The 17,492-nt window shown below is 52.3% G+C and overlaps 1 protein-coding gene across 12 annotated transcripts in view; it reads right to left on the bottom strand.

Moving 5' to 3' along the window:
- The window catches only part of CAMTA1 (calmodulin binding transcription activator 1), an 834,392-nt gene that overhangs the window by 534,468 nt on the left and 282,432 nt on the right, over positions 1-17,492 (bottom strand). The gene's annotated exons all lie outside the window — the stretch shown is intronic.

Genomic DNA, 17,492 nt, shown 5'->3' with positions numbered 1-17,492 from the left:
GAGCACACACGAGCTGGAGGTCCGCCTGCAGCCCTCCTTCCTCTCGACATCCTCCTGAGGCTCTGAAGCCATTCCTGCCCCCAAACCCTCTTATCCAGACCAAGGGAGTCCGGTCAGGACCACTCTTCCAGAGGGAGCAGTCTGGCTCCTCTCTCTGCCCCAGGCAGCCCCATCTGGTTAAAGGAGCCGCAGGGACACATTTGAGCATGCAGCCTGGGGCACACGCGGGTACCCCAGCCAGAGCCCAGGCGCTGGTGCTCATCCCGTGGCCAGCGCAGCCCCCCCGGCCCCAGAAGCCATCGAGTCCCACAGCGTCCTGTGGCTCCTGCCCCCCTCTGTGGCTTCTGACAGAGAAGGATGGTTCCGGCCTTAATAAAGTTAGACTGAGTTTCACTGAATAATTTATTTGCACACACTGCATTTCAGAAAGTTGCTGCTTCTCTTGCTGATGCTACACCTTCCTGGGGTGAAGTGGGGTCCAGTGGAGAAAGCAGGAGAGATGGGGCCAGTGCACCCAAAAGGGCACCATGAGTCTGCCGGGGAAGGCTCCACTGACGGGCAAAGGCAGAAGGGCGAGGAGAGTGAGCAAGCCCCACCCCAAAGCACCCCCCCATGAAAGGAGGAAACAAGTGACCCCCTGGGGTTAAGCACCACATCCCCACCTCGCATGAGAGCAGCGGGCTGGAACTGGAGAACTGGCTCTCCCCGGGGAACAGGGCCGCCAGGGGACAGCTCAGCTCCGCGGGACTGCTGCCCGTGCCCTTCAGCACTCAAGGAAACTGTTGGCCCCCGGAATGTGCTGCCATGAAGAGAGACAGAAATATGGGGGGTCAGGGGAGCCCCAAAGCTTATCAAGAGTATCCAACATCTGTTGGGCATCTGAGGAGAGAGGGAGCTAGAGCTGGAGGAAAGAAGACTCAATCTGGACCAGAAGATTGGGGTTAGTGCTCAGCTCTGCCACTGATCAACCAGACAACCCTGTCTGAAGCAGGGACAGCAATGTCTACCTCGGCCGGTTATCTGAGGAAGACGGGAGATGGCACAGTCACACCCTTTGAGGTGGGCGAGAGAGCTAACCCCAAGGTGGACACTGTGAAGATTATCGACAGGTATCTCAAGAGAGACAAAGAAAAAGGCCAGTCCACCCATGCTCTGAGGGACACACGGCCCCATATCCTCCAAGTAAGAGAAGGTCTGGATGAAGCCAGACAGGAGAGATGGACAAAGGGAGGCAGCAACCCGCAGCTCTGGGAGGCAGGCCTGCAGCAAATGCACCAGCCCCGAGTCCTATGGGTGCCCTGACGCGGGCTCCGGGTTGTGCGCTAACAAGATACCAACCTCCCAACAGAGAGATGCCCACACACTCAGACTGAAAGAGACACCTGTGATGGTCACAGTAATGGCCCCCATCTCCGATTGCCTTTCCACTCATTATCCCGTCCACCCTGTGCAATTACCCCGGAGATAGGCCTGCATCAATAAGCCCATTTTACAGGACAGATAACTGGGCTCAGAGAGATGAAGCATCGTCTGCTGGTCATTAGCTGTCACACATCCAACACCATTCTCTAGCTCACAGATGGCAAAATTAAAATGGGCCCAGCTCTGTCTCCAAAGCCCACCCTCTTAAAATCACTCTAGCCTGCCTGCTCACGGGAGCTCTTGGGGGGTTTTCTTCTTGATAGAAACTTCCAGAAAGCCAGGAAGAGTGGAGCCAGGGCAATGTGGATGTGGGAGGCAGAACAAAGCTCCTCAAAGATGTCCACGTCCTCACCCCGGGAACCTGTGACCGTGTGGGGCTACGTGGCAAGGGGGAGTTAAGGTTGCAGATGGAATTAAAGTTGCTGGTTCGCTGACCTTGACACGGGGAGGATAGCCCGGATTATCCGGGTGGACCCTACATAATCACAAGGATCCTTCAAAGTGGAAGAGGGAGGCAAAGACGCCCCCAGAGACAGGGTCAGCACGCGGCGACAAGGCTGGCGCTTGAGACAGAAGGAGGGGCAGTGAGCAGAGATGTTGGGGAGGGGAGAGCCAGGGAAACAGACCCCCCTCTCAGGCTCCCAGAAGGAGCACAGCCCAGCTGACACCTCACTTTTAGCCAGTGAGACCACGTTTGCACATCCGACCTACAGAACTGGAAGTTGATGAGAGTGTTGCTTTAAGCCACAAGTTTGCCGTGACTTGTTCTGGAGGTAGAGGACACAGGGATGTGTGTGGGGACAGCAGTTCCCTGAGTCCCTACGGTGGGAGGGGCCCAGAGTCACTCACTTCCTGCTGGCGCGGGAAGAAGACCACCCCAAAGGGAGCACAGAGAGGCCCGAGGATCTGCTCTGTCCCTCTGGGATCAAAGGACAAACCAGCCTCCTTGAAAAGGCAGGAATCCAACCCTTCTAAGAACACCGATTCATCTGCCCCAAGTGAGCAGCAGCTGTTGGTGAAAACGACGCTGGCCTCCAGGTTGCTGATTAAATATTACAACAAGAGGCCCCACATGCCCCTGCGGCAGGGCTGAATAATTCATAGCGGGCTTATTTGAATGAAGCAGAAGGCAAGAAGCTGAACTGGGTCAGGCTGGCCCGGCCTGCTCAAGCAATGCAGCTATCAGGTAATTTTAAAACAAAAGGGATGAGCTGTTGAAAGGATTAATTATTGGCTTCTCAGCTTTCCTGAAGCACAGTGCCTAAAAATCATTGCAAATCGATGTCTATTAAACTGCCTCTGAATATTCCAGCCCTTCAGGAAAAGAAACTTTAAAATAAGGGGAGGGGGACCTGGAAATTCTAATGGGTTGGGATAAAGGGTTACATGGCCCAGAAAACATGCGTTGCTCCTTGTTAAGAGAACGCCCCAGCAGTTACCGGAAGCAATGAATGGGTGGTAGCAAGATCTCAGAAGCAAATTAAGCCAACACCTGGAGCCCGGGAGCATGTTCCACGAAGGAACAGAATGAATCACTTGAAAGTCACATAAATTGAATGCGGAAACACCTCGGGCCACCTTGAGCTCATTTCCAGAATGATCTGTGTTCCCTTTCAGGCTGCCACAGGCAGGAGGGTCACCAAGGCCAGATCTGCCCCACGGGGAACCAGACAGAAGCCCACCACCCCAGTGAAAAGGCCAGGTCTAGCCAACCCCACGCTGAGTTTCAGACCCCATGGCCCCTCAGCTGGTGCGCCCCCTGCATCCCCTCACCTGAGTCTAAGTGTTGTATGAGAAGGGAGGACTGGGCAGCAGAGGGGCCACCCGATGTCCCCAAACAGTAAGCAGTCAGCTTTCTCACAGTGGCCAAAGGAAGACAGTCCACCTGCCCTATTTAAAATACTGCAACATCTTGATCAGTGGTCTGCAATACCATACCACAGAATGTTCTTTTACAGATGCCTCAGCAACGGCAAATGGATGTCAACATAACTAGTGGTGGCCCTCTGTGTTAAGAAGGCTTCTGAGGCTGAATGCAGCTCTCGAGAAAACAGAGTCATGATTAGTGATACCTGCCCTGGGCATTGATGGATCACACATACATGCCATCTCTGAATCCAGTTCAGCCATTTTAAGGAAAAGGAAACTGAGTCCCAGAGAGGCAAATGCACTTTGCCCAAGGTCACACAGAAAGTGAGTTTCAATGCCAGGATTAGCTCCCCAGTCACTCTATGCCGTTCTTATCAGTAATCATGTGATACAGTATCTCAGTTAGTCCCCGGTGGTCCCTGCCTCCTGGAATTCAGGCCCTTGTGTGATGCCCTCCCCCACTGTGAAATGGACCTAGTGGCTCTCTTCTAAGAAACAGAGTTCAACAAAAGTTACAGGATGTCATTCATGAGGTCAGATTCCAAAGAGACTCTGGCTTTGGTCTTGCTCACCCTCCCATACTGTCTTGCTCTGATTGATGAAGCAAGCTGCCATTTTGGAGAGGCCCATGTAGCAAGGAACCAGGGTGACCTTGGCTAATAGCTGGTGAGGAACTGAGCCCCTGGCCCAAAGCCAATGAAAAACTGAATCCTCCAACAACCACATACGTGAGCTTAGAAGTGGGTCCTGCCTCACTCGAGTCTTCAGATGAGTCCACAGCCCCAGCTGACACCCTGGCTACTTCCCTGTGAGGCATAGGTATCCAGCTTAGCTGTCCTGCATTCCCGACCCACAGAAAGGGTAAATATTTGTTATCTTAAGCCACCGAGTTTTGAGGTAATTTGTTACACAGCAATAGATAACTTAGTGATCAATAAATATCTTTCCCATGGATAATCAATGAGTTTGGGCTCTGAGTTTGGCCTCCCATGTAACTGACTCTCCTGGCAACCACCTCCTATCTAAAATGTCCTTCTCTGCCGACTGTTGTGACATGAACTCCAATAATACACTCTACTCTCAGAAACTGGTTTATCCCCAAATATCATTGTTGGTAGTTGAGAATAACATGGGTTTTCAGACCATCATTCCGTGCAGCTACAGAAACAGAAGCAAAGAACAATCGGTCCGTGTGTGTACAGAGCCCAGGGCCATACGGGACTGCTCTTCTGAATGGATTCCTGGCAAGATAATCATAGTATATACAACAACACTGTGTCCCAAGAGCTCAGTATTCACTCATTTACTCCTCACAACAGGCACTGCTGTAATTCCCATTATACAGATAAGGAAACTGAGGCACAGGGGAGTAGTTAACTTCCTGCTAATAAGTGGCAGAACTGGGATTCAAATCCAGTCTTGCTCATGACCACCATGCACTTCAGCATGGAATTCTCTTCATTGACATCAGGGTTTCTCCACCTCAGCGCTACCGACATTTAGGGTTAGATAATTCTCTGAGGGGAGGAACTGTCCTGTGCACCGCAGGACATGGTAGGATGCTTACCAGTGTCAGTGGCCTCTACCAGGAGATGCCAGTAGCTGGTCTACTTCCACTGTGACCACCAATATGTAACATATGTATGTCTCTGGGTATTGTCAAAAGTCTCGGGGGGATGCCCAAACTCTCCCCAGTGGACAAGCACTGCTCTCCAGTCCGGGAAGAAGTCGGCATGATCCCAGAGGCCCACCAGGGTGACCTTGCAAATGGTTCCACTCATGGTCCTGTGAGCTGCCCAAGGGCAGAGGAAGAGAGGCTTTTGAATTAGACAGCCAGCTATGAATCCCAGCTTGGGAAGGCCTTCTAACCTCCCTGCACCTACCTAGACACTCGATAAAAGGGGGGCATGGTTGTGTCCTCCAGGGCAGCTCTTCAGCATCGTGAACAGCTTTGCCTCCGTATTCAGCCTCTGCCAGGCTCCCCACAGACTGAACACAAATGAAGACATCCCAGCGGCAGCCCTCCCCTCCGCAAAGCTATTCTTTCTGGGCTTTCATTCCATCCTAGTGCATTCCATGGCCTCTAGAGCCTTCTAATCACTTATGCCAAAGCCACCAATTAAGCTGCTGTATCCGTGGTTTCAGGACGAGCAAAGTCCAAGTGTCGCCCTCCTGTCCCCCATCAGGGCGCACCATCCCTCCCCCAACCAAAGTTCAGGGTTTTCTGATTGAAATTCACCCTTACAAATGTTGCTGTGCTGTTTTTCCCAATGAAATCAATTGAATCCAATTGATCTTGGCCCCGTTTTGCATTCCTCCTACAGCTGTGTGTGTGTGTGCGAGCGCATGCGTGTGCACACACACGTACCCCAGGCCCTCCTGTGTGTGCTGTCTGGGAATTACTCTCCAGTTATCTCAGATATGCATGACTTGTCTCTCCAATTGGATTAGGGGCCATGTTTTCTACTGCCTTTATAACCCACAGTGCCTAGTACAAACCTAGGCACACAGCGGGCACTCAATAAAGGCTTGTTGACGAACGCTAGAGAGTATAGAATTGCATTTCAGCAACCCCTGTCCTCGCCCCACCTGTCATCCAACATCCCTGATGAGACAGGCTGTCCCTGGTGGTTTCCACACCATCTCCCCTGCAGCAGCACTTCAGTCTGCACGTTAGCGATTGGATCTTGCCCTCCAAGTTAACAAGACCACTATCCCAAACCAGAAAGAGCCCTGGAGCCTCCCTGAGTCACAACCAGGAAGTCGAGATATTAAGTCATCTGCCTGTTGGAAGCCACTTTCCAAGCCAATTAGGGATAATTTTAGGAGAGCAGGTTCATGAGATGTAACATCAAACGCTCTCCTCTGAAGGGAAGGCTTACTGTAGGATCAACTTCTCCAGAGCAAACAAGTTTTGCTGGAAAATTATAATGAACACTTGGTGATGCAGAGAAAACTGCTCCATCGGGTTACAAATACTCCCAAGTGCCCCACTACTCGGGGTGGTTAAAAAATTATTTTAAAGCACTAAGATGCTGAAGTTGAAAAAAAGCACTCCAATATGAGTCAGAAGGACCTGGGCTATGGTCTCAACTTTTGTGCCTAATTAGACTGAGTGACTTTGGGCTGATAACACAATCAGAAAGACTCGGTAGACTTGGCCTTGAGCAGAAGGAAGTGGCTGGGCAGAAGACGGAAGGACTCCTGTTCTCTCTCTCCCCTCATATCCCCCCATCCCTTTACCTCTGTCTTTCTGTCTCTCCCCCACCCCCGCCTCAGTCTGCTACAGGCACTCCCCACTTTGTAGAGCTGTTATGAGGCTTGAGATCTCAAATTTGAAGGAGCTCTGTAAGTTATCGACAGCCTGTGAAGTACTGAGGAAACTTCAGTGCTGGTCTGTGGGTCCGGGTTTTATAACAGTTTCACGAATTAACATAAACCAGACCTCAAAGAAATCAGATAGCTAGAAAACACAAATAAAACCTGAAGCTATAGTTACTCCTTGGCTGAGAGCTTTGCTGCACAGGAAGTCACAGCACATACCTCCTAGAACTCCATGGGAAAAGCAAGGTATTTTAAAACTGACTTTGAGATGCATGCATGTACCATTCTTTTACCAGAATGTACACCCGCATCACATTAGGTTTGGGCTAACGTTAAATTATATTGTAGTTTGTGAACAAACAACAAACAGCTCAAAGCAGCAGCCAGCTGCTGGCTGGAAGGGACGCCAGATCTGCCCTCTATGCACCCCCACTTCACCGTGCTCCTCTCCATGCCCGCCAGAAACTGGGAACGCTGCAGGGGAAATCCCCAGCGGACCCGTGGAATGTTCCTAAACTAATGGCAATGTTACTTCTGTGAATTCAGACACTTATCCAAGTGATGAAGCCCTAACTTTCTGGCAGGGAGTAAATTCACTAAGCAACGACCTTAACTCAGTAAATTGACTCCAAAGCACAATTGTTTTCAATCTTCATTTGAAATCCGCCTTCATTAATCTAGATTTAATGGCATATGAAATGGAAATTCCCTTAATAAAATAGGTTATGAATATTTATCATCCCATTTTACCTGAAAATTGAATAATTCATCAATTAACTTTATTAATTATTTAATGCAAAATTAACAAACTGCAAAACTCTGACGTATCCTTGTAGGCCCTCTGGCACTGGAGTAATGGCAGAACCGTGGGTAAGTCCCAACATAAGCTGACAGGACATAGGAGTAAGCTTGGAAGTTTTCTACAGGAAGCAAGAACTAAACAACTTACTCATAAAGTGAAGGGACAGATTTTCTTCTCAGCTTGGAATTCTGTACCACAGCCAAAAAAGAACTCTGTTTGGCAATTGTTTCTAGAGAATATTTCTCCCGTGTGTTCCCTCTGTCATCCGTCACTATCACATTGTCATCAATATTTTTCTAACGCGTAGATGTGCCCGTGTGTGAAGCTATCATGCCCAGCAAAGCGCCCGGGGACCACTGCCTCCCCTGGAGCCTCATCAGGACCCCAGTCTGAAGAGGAGGGAGGAAGCTAAGGAGGAGCACAGAATGCAAGGGGACCAAGGGCCGGGGGGGCGCGACGGCCGCCGACGTGGAGCTATTGACATTCTCGCGGAATCAAAGCTTTGGGCTTGGAGCTGCTGAGCCCCCAGGTCACCCAGGGCGGCCGAGAGTTCTTCTGACTCTCAACTCTTAAGGCCAGATCATACCGTGTCTTCCGAGAGGACAGCAACCAACAGGATGTGGCGGCTTCAGAGGGACAGTCTTTCCATCACTAACACGGATACCTGCAGAGGCAAGTGAGAGCTCTGGGTTTCTCTGCACGTCCGTTCTTGTCCTTCCGGTTCATTCTCCACTTCCAGGGCAACCAGGATGAGGCTGTTAATCATACCTGCTGATTTACCTGCCCTGCTCAAACCCTCCCCCAGGTGTCCCTGATGATTATCCCCAATGATTATCCCCAAATCCTGGCCTGGTGTACTCGGCCCTCCCTCACCTCAGCCACACCTGCTCCTCCAGCACCACTGCTCAGCTCACCGCTCTCCCCACCCTCACCCCCTCCAGGGCAAGGACTTTCCATCCAGTCTCACACTCCCCTCATGCCACCGCCCAACACGAACACTCACTCACACTTGCACACATGCACATGGACACTCACATGCTCACGTGCACAAGCGCACACTCACCCACTCACCTGTCGGGTCCCTGCCCAAAGTTCGGCCTTTCAGGAAGGCAGCCCACCCATCACTCCCTCCAGCCCCCTGGAGGGGCAGCCTCTCCCCCCACTTGTCGCTCACAGCACTCCTCCAAACCGCCTTTATTTTACGTTACCTGACTCACTACCACATCCCCAAAGCCCAGCACCGCACCTGGCGCATGGTGGGCCATCAGAGCTATTCACTGAAGAAACAGGTGAGCGGAAGCTGACCAAGAATGACATGAGGGGACAACGTGGTGTTGTGTGGCTCGGGAGTAAAAGGGCTCGCCCGTAACCCCATGTGTCTTCCCCAACAGAGCCCCTTCCAGCCCTATAGCAGAGGGGGGACAGCCTCTCCCAAAGTTGGTGGGCAGGATTAATTAATTACTGGGAGCCCAAAAGAGTGGGGGCAGAAGAGCCACAGGTGAGCGTGTGCGGGAAGATGCGTGGAAACGGCACATTCCACAGTGCGGGCTGTGCTCCTGGCCAGACACACGCATGCCTCCATCCTTTTCTCTCCTATGTCACTGCGCTTCTTTCCCTGATTTCACTGCCTTTCTCCACAGCTTTCCCCTGAAACCTGGCAGGGGTCTGACTTCCCTGACACCGCCCCCTGCCCCTTGACACACGAATCCCGTTCCACCACAGGCGAAACGATCCTGTGCCTCAAGAACCCCCACAAACACCCGCTCCCACATTCCCACCGACGTCGTTGGGGCGGTGATGAGAATCGCAAAGCAGCTGCCCAGAAGCCACCTCGGTGCGGGCCGCGCCCTTGGCTCAGCCAGGACCCGCTCCCCGACTCTCACACGCTGCCCCCACCCTGGGCCTGGGTCCCGTCTGCCCCCAGAGGCCCCTCCAACGAAGGAGCCCAATCAACAGTGTTTCCTACCCCGGGGAGGTCAGGGCAGCCACTACAGAAGAATTTATTTCTTCTTTTAGGAGAAATTGTATTTCATCTCATCTTATTAAATCGTTGAATGAAAAGAAGGAAAATGTTCCCAGAAATATTGCTCTTACAAAAGAGAACAGGGACTGAAGGACAGTGGGTGTGTGCATGTGCACACATGTGTGGGTGGGTGTTGTGCTTGCATGTGTCATAGACATATACGTGCATAAGTGTGTGTGTGTTTCTGCAGGTGTGCACGTGTGAACACGCGTGTCTGCAGTGCATATGGCTATGCCCGTCTGCGCACATGCATGCCGTGTGTGTGTTATACATGCATGCAGATGCACCTGCGTGTGTCTACAGATGGGCACGTGTGTACTTGTGTGGATGCCTCTAAACACACACCACACAAAGCAAAAGTTCACGTGGAAAGTGGGATACGCAGTAAAGCTGGAGAACCACGAAAGGTTTTCTTCCTTTGTTTTTGGTTATTTTCAATTTTTTAAAGCCCCATTATAAAGGCCTGTGGGGAATCTAAGAACAGCAAAGACAGTAATAGCTCCTAACCAGACTGAGAACAGTGGGAGAACCTCCTGCCCAGAATACCCGGCTAATCTGGGAATTACTCATTACACAGAAGACCATGAATTGCAAAGAATGGTCTCTCCCGAGAACATACCTTCCCACCCCACAAAGCCGCGAGGCGTGCAGGCGGCTCCCTTTCCCTGTAGCCAGCAACAATTTATTAGATCAGAACTGATCTGCAGGAAATACTACAGACACCAGCCCAGGCCCATTACAGAAATCCCAGACAATCCTAATTTTCCAAATCCAGGAGGGGACTGAAGACACAAAGAATGAACTGGCAGCAGCAGAAACAAAACAAGATGGCGGGGAGTGAGCACTGATAAGGACTGTAAATGCCTTCGGCATGTGTGAGCACCGCCTCACTCTCATCAACAGTCCTCACTGCTGGGTCATCCTGCGGAGAGACACCGGCAGCAGCCCCCTGGGCAAGCCGTCCCCACAGGCGCCCAGCACCTCACCTTGCACCACGGGGGCCCTGATGAGAGCACCCCACCACACACAACCCAAGGAAGACACGTCTGTAGCCCTGTAGAGAGAGAAGGCATTGAGGCGCATGGTCGGCATACCACATGGCCCCCCAGCAGCCCCCTAGCCCCCAAAATTCTGCCCAGGGAGAGGCCACACCACACCCTTTGTGCCATCACCGGGAAAGGCTCTAAACCAAGGGTGGTACACAGAAGGTGAGGAGACACGTGTTGGGGGTGTGGTGTCAGCATGCCTTTGGGGCTGCATCCTCGTACACGAAGGGTGTGTGCGTCTCGGCAATGGGATTTCCTGGGCCCTGAGTGGGTTGTGCTTTTAGGAACCTCAAAGCTACATTATGAGGCTTTTCTCCCTGAAAAAGAGAGACAGAGAAAAATAGCAAGAGAGTGAACAGCAAGTAAGACTGAGCGTGAGCCTGAGCCACAGAAACGGGGCCAGCCCCTGCACAGGGCCAGCCACAGAGGAAGGAAAACAGGTGCAGACCCACAAGGACAGGGCGACAGGAGCAGAGATGGGAGTGGGACAGAGATACCAACACATTCTAGCACAGTAGAAGAAGGCCAAAGCCACGTGCCCCACAGGGGACACCAGGAACAGCAAGCCCACCGGCCCGCAGAGCCCGGGAAGACTGGCAAATTGCAAGAATTAGGTGCCAGAGAAGGCAGAGGTTGGAAATGAGGTGGGAGACAGGGAGAGGTTGCAGGTCTGTGCAGGGAGCGGTCAGACCCTCCCAGGGCCCCACATCTACCCCAGGTAGCCAGGCAGCCACCTAGTCTCTCTGCCCCAATTGGAGACACATTTATTCTCCGGAGAGAGAAACCCTGAAAGACTCCCGACTTGAAGACAGCAGAGGAGAGTCACGAAGCACAGATGTAAACTGGGGGAATTCACTAATTAATGGTGAAATTCCAAGCCCCTTCCCTGCCTGGTTCCCAGACCACTGGCAGCACCTTGGAGAACCCAGCTGGCGCCTCCAGACGTCAGCATCCAGAGATGCTGAATCTCAGAATCCGGCAACCAAAGCCCTTCCCCCAGGTAAGGAAAACACAGCGGTGGCAGAGGGAGAGAACTGAATCCTCATTTAGCATATGAGGAAGTCAAAAGACAACTGTCTAAAGTTGACAAAGCAAGAAATAGCAGAATAACACATGCAGAAGTCTGGAGGTAAATCTCAGCACTACAAGAATGACTAGTGGTCGCTCCTGGGACGCAGGCTGGAGCTGCGGGGCAGAGGTCTGCTGCTCCTTCTTACAAGGCCTTTAGGGCCGTTTGACTTACTAAACTATATGTATGGATATTTTTGATAAAAACAAAACTAGCGAAAGGAAGCGGAGGCAGGAACCGGGAGCCAGCAGCTGCCTAGCCCAGGGAGGCGAGAGACACAAAGGTCCGTCCCTCTCTCGGCTCCTCCAGGAAGGTGGCCCAGGACTTGCTGCCCTGGCCCCTGGAACCAGGAGGGATGTGATGAAAGCTGGCTCGGCTGCTGGTGCCCTTTCAACAAGCTGCTAAGCACAGAGGAGCACACACTCCCCCCACGCCCACCCACAGAGGGGACAGCAGTGGAAACCTCCCAGGGAAACCAGGATCGCAGGGACCTGGGCAGCCCCCTTCCCACACACAGGGCGTCCCGGAGAGGTGGCCTCTGATGGCTCCCCCTGCTTCATCTCCTCTGAGGTCTGTGATTCCGGATAATGAACTGGAATCTGGGACAGACCCACTTCGATATGGAGGCTAGGGATTTCCCCACCACTGTCGAGACACCAGACACTTTATCAGGATCCAGGTCACAGCTAATTCCCTGCCTCATCGGGAAAGGTCTCAGAACCACAGGACCCTGAGGCAGATGCGTTCTGGGAAGGTCCCGGGGTGGATGGGGCTGCTCATGAGTCCTCAGGCAGCAGACACCACGCCGGCGAACCCTCTGGCACTGCACTTGCTCTTTGGTTAATGATGGTAGTTTGCACTCATCAAGGATTTGCTCAATATATTAGGCAAATAGTGAAATGGATGTAACATGACACATCGTTATGTTAATTTGATAGCAGGTCCCCAGTTCAGCATAACGCAAAGGTCGCACATCGAAATGACTGCTGACCCAGTTTATTTTTTCTTTGCAGCCTCAAAGAAGAGTCCTTGAAATGACGTCAGTATAAGGGCTAACCTCTCAAACTCCGTCCCCCAACAGAACCCCCTACACGCCCACGCACAGGCACACACATACAGCCAATCCCTGACCCCCCGCTCTGCCCAGCTGGACACAGAAAGAAGCCACTATGGGAATCTTTTTTTTAATCATTGTGAAATACAAGTAACATAAAATTTACCATTTTTACCACTTTCAAGTGTGCAGTTCAGTGGTATTAAGTGCATCCACAGTGTGGTGCACCCATCACCACCATCCATTCCCAGAACTTTCTCTTCTTCCCAAACCGAAACTCTCCCCATGAAACCCTCACTCCGCATCCCATCCCCCAGCCCCTGGCTCCCACCCTTCTTCTCTGTCTCTGTGAGTCTGACTCCCCCAGGGCCTCGCAGAGCGGAGTCACACGGGATCTGTCCCCCTGTGACGGGCACACTCCAGGGAGCAAGGGTCCTCGAGCCGGGCTAGGGAACTGTGTGTCGGAACTTCACTGCTGTTTACTTCTGCGAAGTCTTGAATCACCCAAACGGGATCTCCACGTGACTTTTGCAATTCTATTCTGGTCTCTCAAGCAGTCTCCCCAGCAATAGGGGCTGTCCCAGGGATCCGATGCCCTGCAGGGGGCCAGCAGGTCACCCCCATGGGCCACTTACAGAGGGCCTGGCACAGAGCAGCGCCGACTGCACAGGGACCGGCCTGGGGCCGGATCGGACTGGCTTTCCAGGTGGAGCCCGGTGCCCACACCCTGGCCCCGCCCCACCCGCCTGAGCTGCTGCAAACCCATTGCTCTGCCCCAAGTCTGCACACTGCGCGGCGCCCCGTCGAAGCTCCTCTGTACACTAGCCATTCAGAGACAAAAGAGGCAGCACGACCCAAGGGCAGGGGGCGCACCATCTCCCTGGGGAGGCGAGACTTCCATACTGATGGCAGCTAAACTGTCAGACAGCTGACGATACAGTGAATGTGGGCTGCAGAAGCTGACAGCAAAGAGGGCTCACCACAGGTTGATGCGTTTGCGGGGGCTCCCAGAAAGAGGTGAGATTCGAAGGACAGGCAGACTGGGCTGGACATGGAGCATTCGAGGTCTGAAGGCAAAAGGAGGGGACACAGAAGATGTGTTTGGACAGCAGGAAGCAGCCCCCTAACTGTAACAGGTGCTTTGAGGTGGGAGTCAAAGGGAAGTACTGAAGAAGACAGGTTGAGGCAGGAGAGCGACCTTGAACGTGACACCAGAGTGGGACTTATCACATAGGAAATCTCCAAGGCGTTGGAGGGGAACAATGATGCCACAAAGGAGCACTGTAGGACAGCTGGTGCAGGGAGGGGGTCCAGCCCAGAGAGGGAAGTGCAGCGGAAGAGGTTCCCCTAATCCAAGCTTGACACTGGGGCTACGGGCGATCTGGGGGACCGCGGATGCGGACTGCAGTCCAGAACACAGGCATAAGCACTGGCTAACTCCATCCAGGGAATAAGAGTCCTGGGGCAGGGGTGGGGGAGGACATGGTAAGAAAGAGCAGAGGACGGAGGACTTGGTGGCCACCCTCCTGCCTGGCCACCACTGGGAGCACAAGAAGCAATGGACGGTGGGGGGGGGGGGGCCAAAGAGACGAGAGAGGGACAGTGAGGTGTCTCTGGGAGTCACGTGGCTCTTCTTGAAACTTAGGTCTCACTTTTCTTCTCCTTTCCTTCCAGACTCCCTCCCTAGACTTGGCTGTTTTACTGCTTATTGACCAAGAAGCATTTAGTGCTCATTATAGGAAAATTCTATTACTAGACCTTTAGTGCTTCGGTGTTAGGTGCTATCTATATAAATCTAATTAATTAATTAGATTATTAATAGCATCTTCCAGCCTCCTTCTAACTGGTGTACACAGGATTCCTGGGAAGTGCTCCTAATTCCATCTTGAGCTTTGCGTGTCCCCGGCTTCCAGGAAAGGTTGCATGTTTCCCAGGGGAGGAGCAACGCATTACTGGGATTGCTGAACTTTGCAGCCCGCCCCCTGTGCCCTGCTCCACTCTGCATTCTGCACTGTTGGAGCAGCGTGCAGTTTTCCCACACTGCCTGCCACTGGGAGGCTAAGTCCGGTGCAGGAGGGCAATCCAGGAACGCACCTGACTGAATCACCTGAGCGGCGCTCACCAACACAGGGAGGTGTTGCCTAGCGCCTGGCTCTCCTGGGTGGCTCAGAAATCTTGGAGATGGGAGGTGGGGGGCGGGAATAGTGAAATTATGTGTTGGGCCACCTTCGAACCCCACACCCACACAGCGGGACAGCATAGAAGCTAAGATGACGAGCTTTGCAGTAAAATAACCCCGGGCTCAAGTTCCGGTTCCAACATCTGCTATGCAATCTTGGACAGGTTGTGTACCCTCTCTGCATCTCGCTGCCCGGCAGAACAGCTGAAAGGATTTAAGAGCACAGCGCCAGGTCAGTTAGCCGATCCTGGGGATACACAAGACAGAAATGGAACAGAGCAAGCCCGGATCTCTTCCTTCACACACTCAGACACATCTGCCTCACTCTCGTTCATGCCACAAACGTGTACCGAGCGCAGCATGTCCGGCACTGTTCCAGGCACTAGGGATACGCCCACGAGCACACCAGCACCTCGTGGTATTGTCACTTTGGGGGAGAGGAGGTCGGATCAAGAATAAATGAATTACACAAATAAATAGATGAACTACATCGTGCGTCAGATGGCAGCAAGTGCTCCAGAGAAACAAAATGAGAAAAAAAAGAAAGGAGGTCTGGCTGAATGGGAGGGGTGTGGTTTTAAATAGTGTGTTCAGGGAGGACCTCGCAGAGGAAGTGACACAGAATCAAGGCCAGAAGGAGGAGCTGGAAGAACATTCTAGACCGAGGGAGGAGGATCTTAATTCCAAGACTCCGAATTCACCTGGTGGGGTGGGGAGTGCGGCGTTCCCTAGGGCCTCCAAATGGTATTATTATAGTGCTGAGCACACAGCAAGTGCCAAATAAAGACGTCCTGAAGGGTGATTTTTCAAGCTGCCATTACCAGAAGGTCCCAGTTGCTGATAATACAATATGGGCTGTTTAAACATTCAACACTCAACCCTGTCACGGTGCCGCCGCCGCCCCGGAGGCCCCCAACCCTGGGAGCCTCCTTGTAGCACACCTCATTATGAAACAGGTGAGCGGGGCTCCCGGGACCTTGCCTGTAATTAGGGCAGTATCTGAGCAAGGGCTATATTTATAACCCCCAGCCATCAGCAAGCCACTGAGACAAGGAGCGGGTCCCTGGGCAGCTCCTAGGCCAACATCTATATGGGAACTGATGACAACAATTAATTTAATAGGGATTCCTCCACACAAACAATGTATCATTTTATTAGGAAACTCTATAAATGTCAGTGGTGCAATTCATTTTTATTAATTTTCTAAAATGAAATTAGCAGTGTCTGTTGCAGTGGTACACAGAAGCTTCCTTGCCTTCTCCTTCAGCGGAACATTGGCATCATTAATTCCTTGGTACCAGGAGGCCAGTTTGTATGAACTCAGCAGTTAAGTGCACCAATTAATTTCAATACTAGAGATGGGGGGGACCCCAAACTCAACTCAACAACTAATTTAGGAAGGTCCTTGAACAACCACAGCAACTTTTCCTTCTCCTGGGACAAGAAGCTTTGGAGTGTAAACACAGAGTGAATATTATAATACTAATAGGAAACGTTCTGTCTTCACCCTCTGCCTTGAGGAAAGAAATTCATCTTTCCAAAGCCTGGAGAGATTTTGGCAGATGTCTCCTGAAGTTGCAGCCTCCAGCGGGCCCCAGGGACTGGCCCTCGCAGACAAGAGGAGCGGGGACGTCCGTGCACATCCACACTGAGCCTCACAGCATGCAGAGAAAGCCAGATCACAAATACGGTCTCACTCGACCCTCGTTATGGCCCAGTGAGGACAGGAGCATCGATGCCATTTCATACATGAAGAAAAACAGAGGGGCTTTTAATGAGGGGCAAAAATGACTTTCTAGGAGTCCCAAAGTGATTGAGGGGCAGGGCCAGGCCTCTAACCTGGATTTGCTGATATCTGATTCCCGCATTTCCTCTCAGCTGTGCGCATGCCCCTTTGTGCCTCGGGATGGGAAGTCTCCTGGCTCTATTTATACTCCAAAAAAGTCAAGTGAGTCAGGCATGACCGTGAGTGACATTCACTTCTCAACTGAAACCCAAACTCTGAAGGCTGAAACACAAGGCAAAATCCCCGCTTGAAATGTTCTGATCTGCAGTCAGAGGATGTTCTGAAACATAGCACGTGTCTGCGTATCTGAAATCAGATGTCTGGCCCAGGACGCATTCCAGAGAATCTCGCTCTCGAGCTAAAGAGAAGCTCTTTCCTTCCACTTAGATTCAAGGAGTGTTTCGCTGAGGAGTGAAGGGCGCACAGAGAAGTTGCAGGCTGCTCGAGGTGAGGGCACTGTTCGGAGTCGGGAAATAGTGCAGACACAGAAATCAGACAGACTTCCTCCCCCCACCCCCCACAGAAACCAGGGCAGCGGTTCTCAAAGTGAGGCCCCAGACTGGCTGCATGCCGTCACCTAGGAACCTGTTAGAAATAACAGGTGACCAGGCCCCACCCCAGGACCACTGAATCGGAGACTCTGGGGCTGGGGCCCCGGCGTGTGTATTTTAGCAAGCCCTCCAGTGGATCCTGGTGCCTGCTCAAGTTTGGGAATGTCTGCCCTGGAATAAGATGCCCCCAGAAGAAAGGAGAGCTGAGTGTGCCAGGCTTTCCACAGCTGGAGATACGGCTGTGCTCACCAAATAGTAGACTGAGCCACCATTCACTCATCACTCCGCCCCTGCCCGCGCTCCACGGAAGAATGTTGTTCCTGAACAAACTGAGTGTTGTTGGAGTGGGGGGTGGGGTGGGAGGGAT

This window comes from Leptonychotes weddellii, chromosome 4 (genome assembly GCF_054177405.1).
Source record: "Leptonychotes weddellii isolate Sample4059 chromosome 4, ASM5417740v2, whole genome shotgun sequence".
Lineage (NCBI taxonomy): Eukaryota > Metazoa > Chordata > Mammalia > Carnivora > Phocidae > Leptonychotes > Leptonychotes weddellii.
Note: the sequence above shows the minus strand (reverse complement) of the source record. Positions and strands in the feature narration are given on the sequence as shown.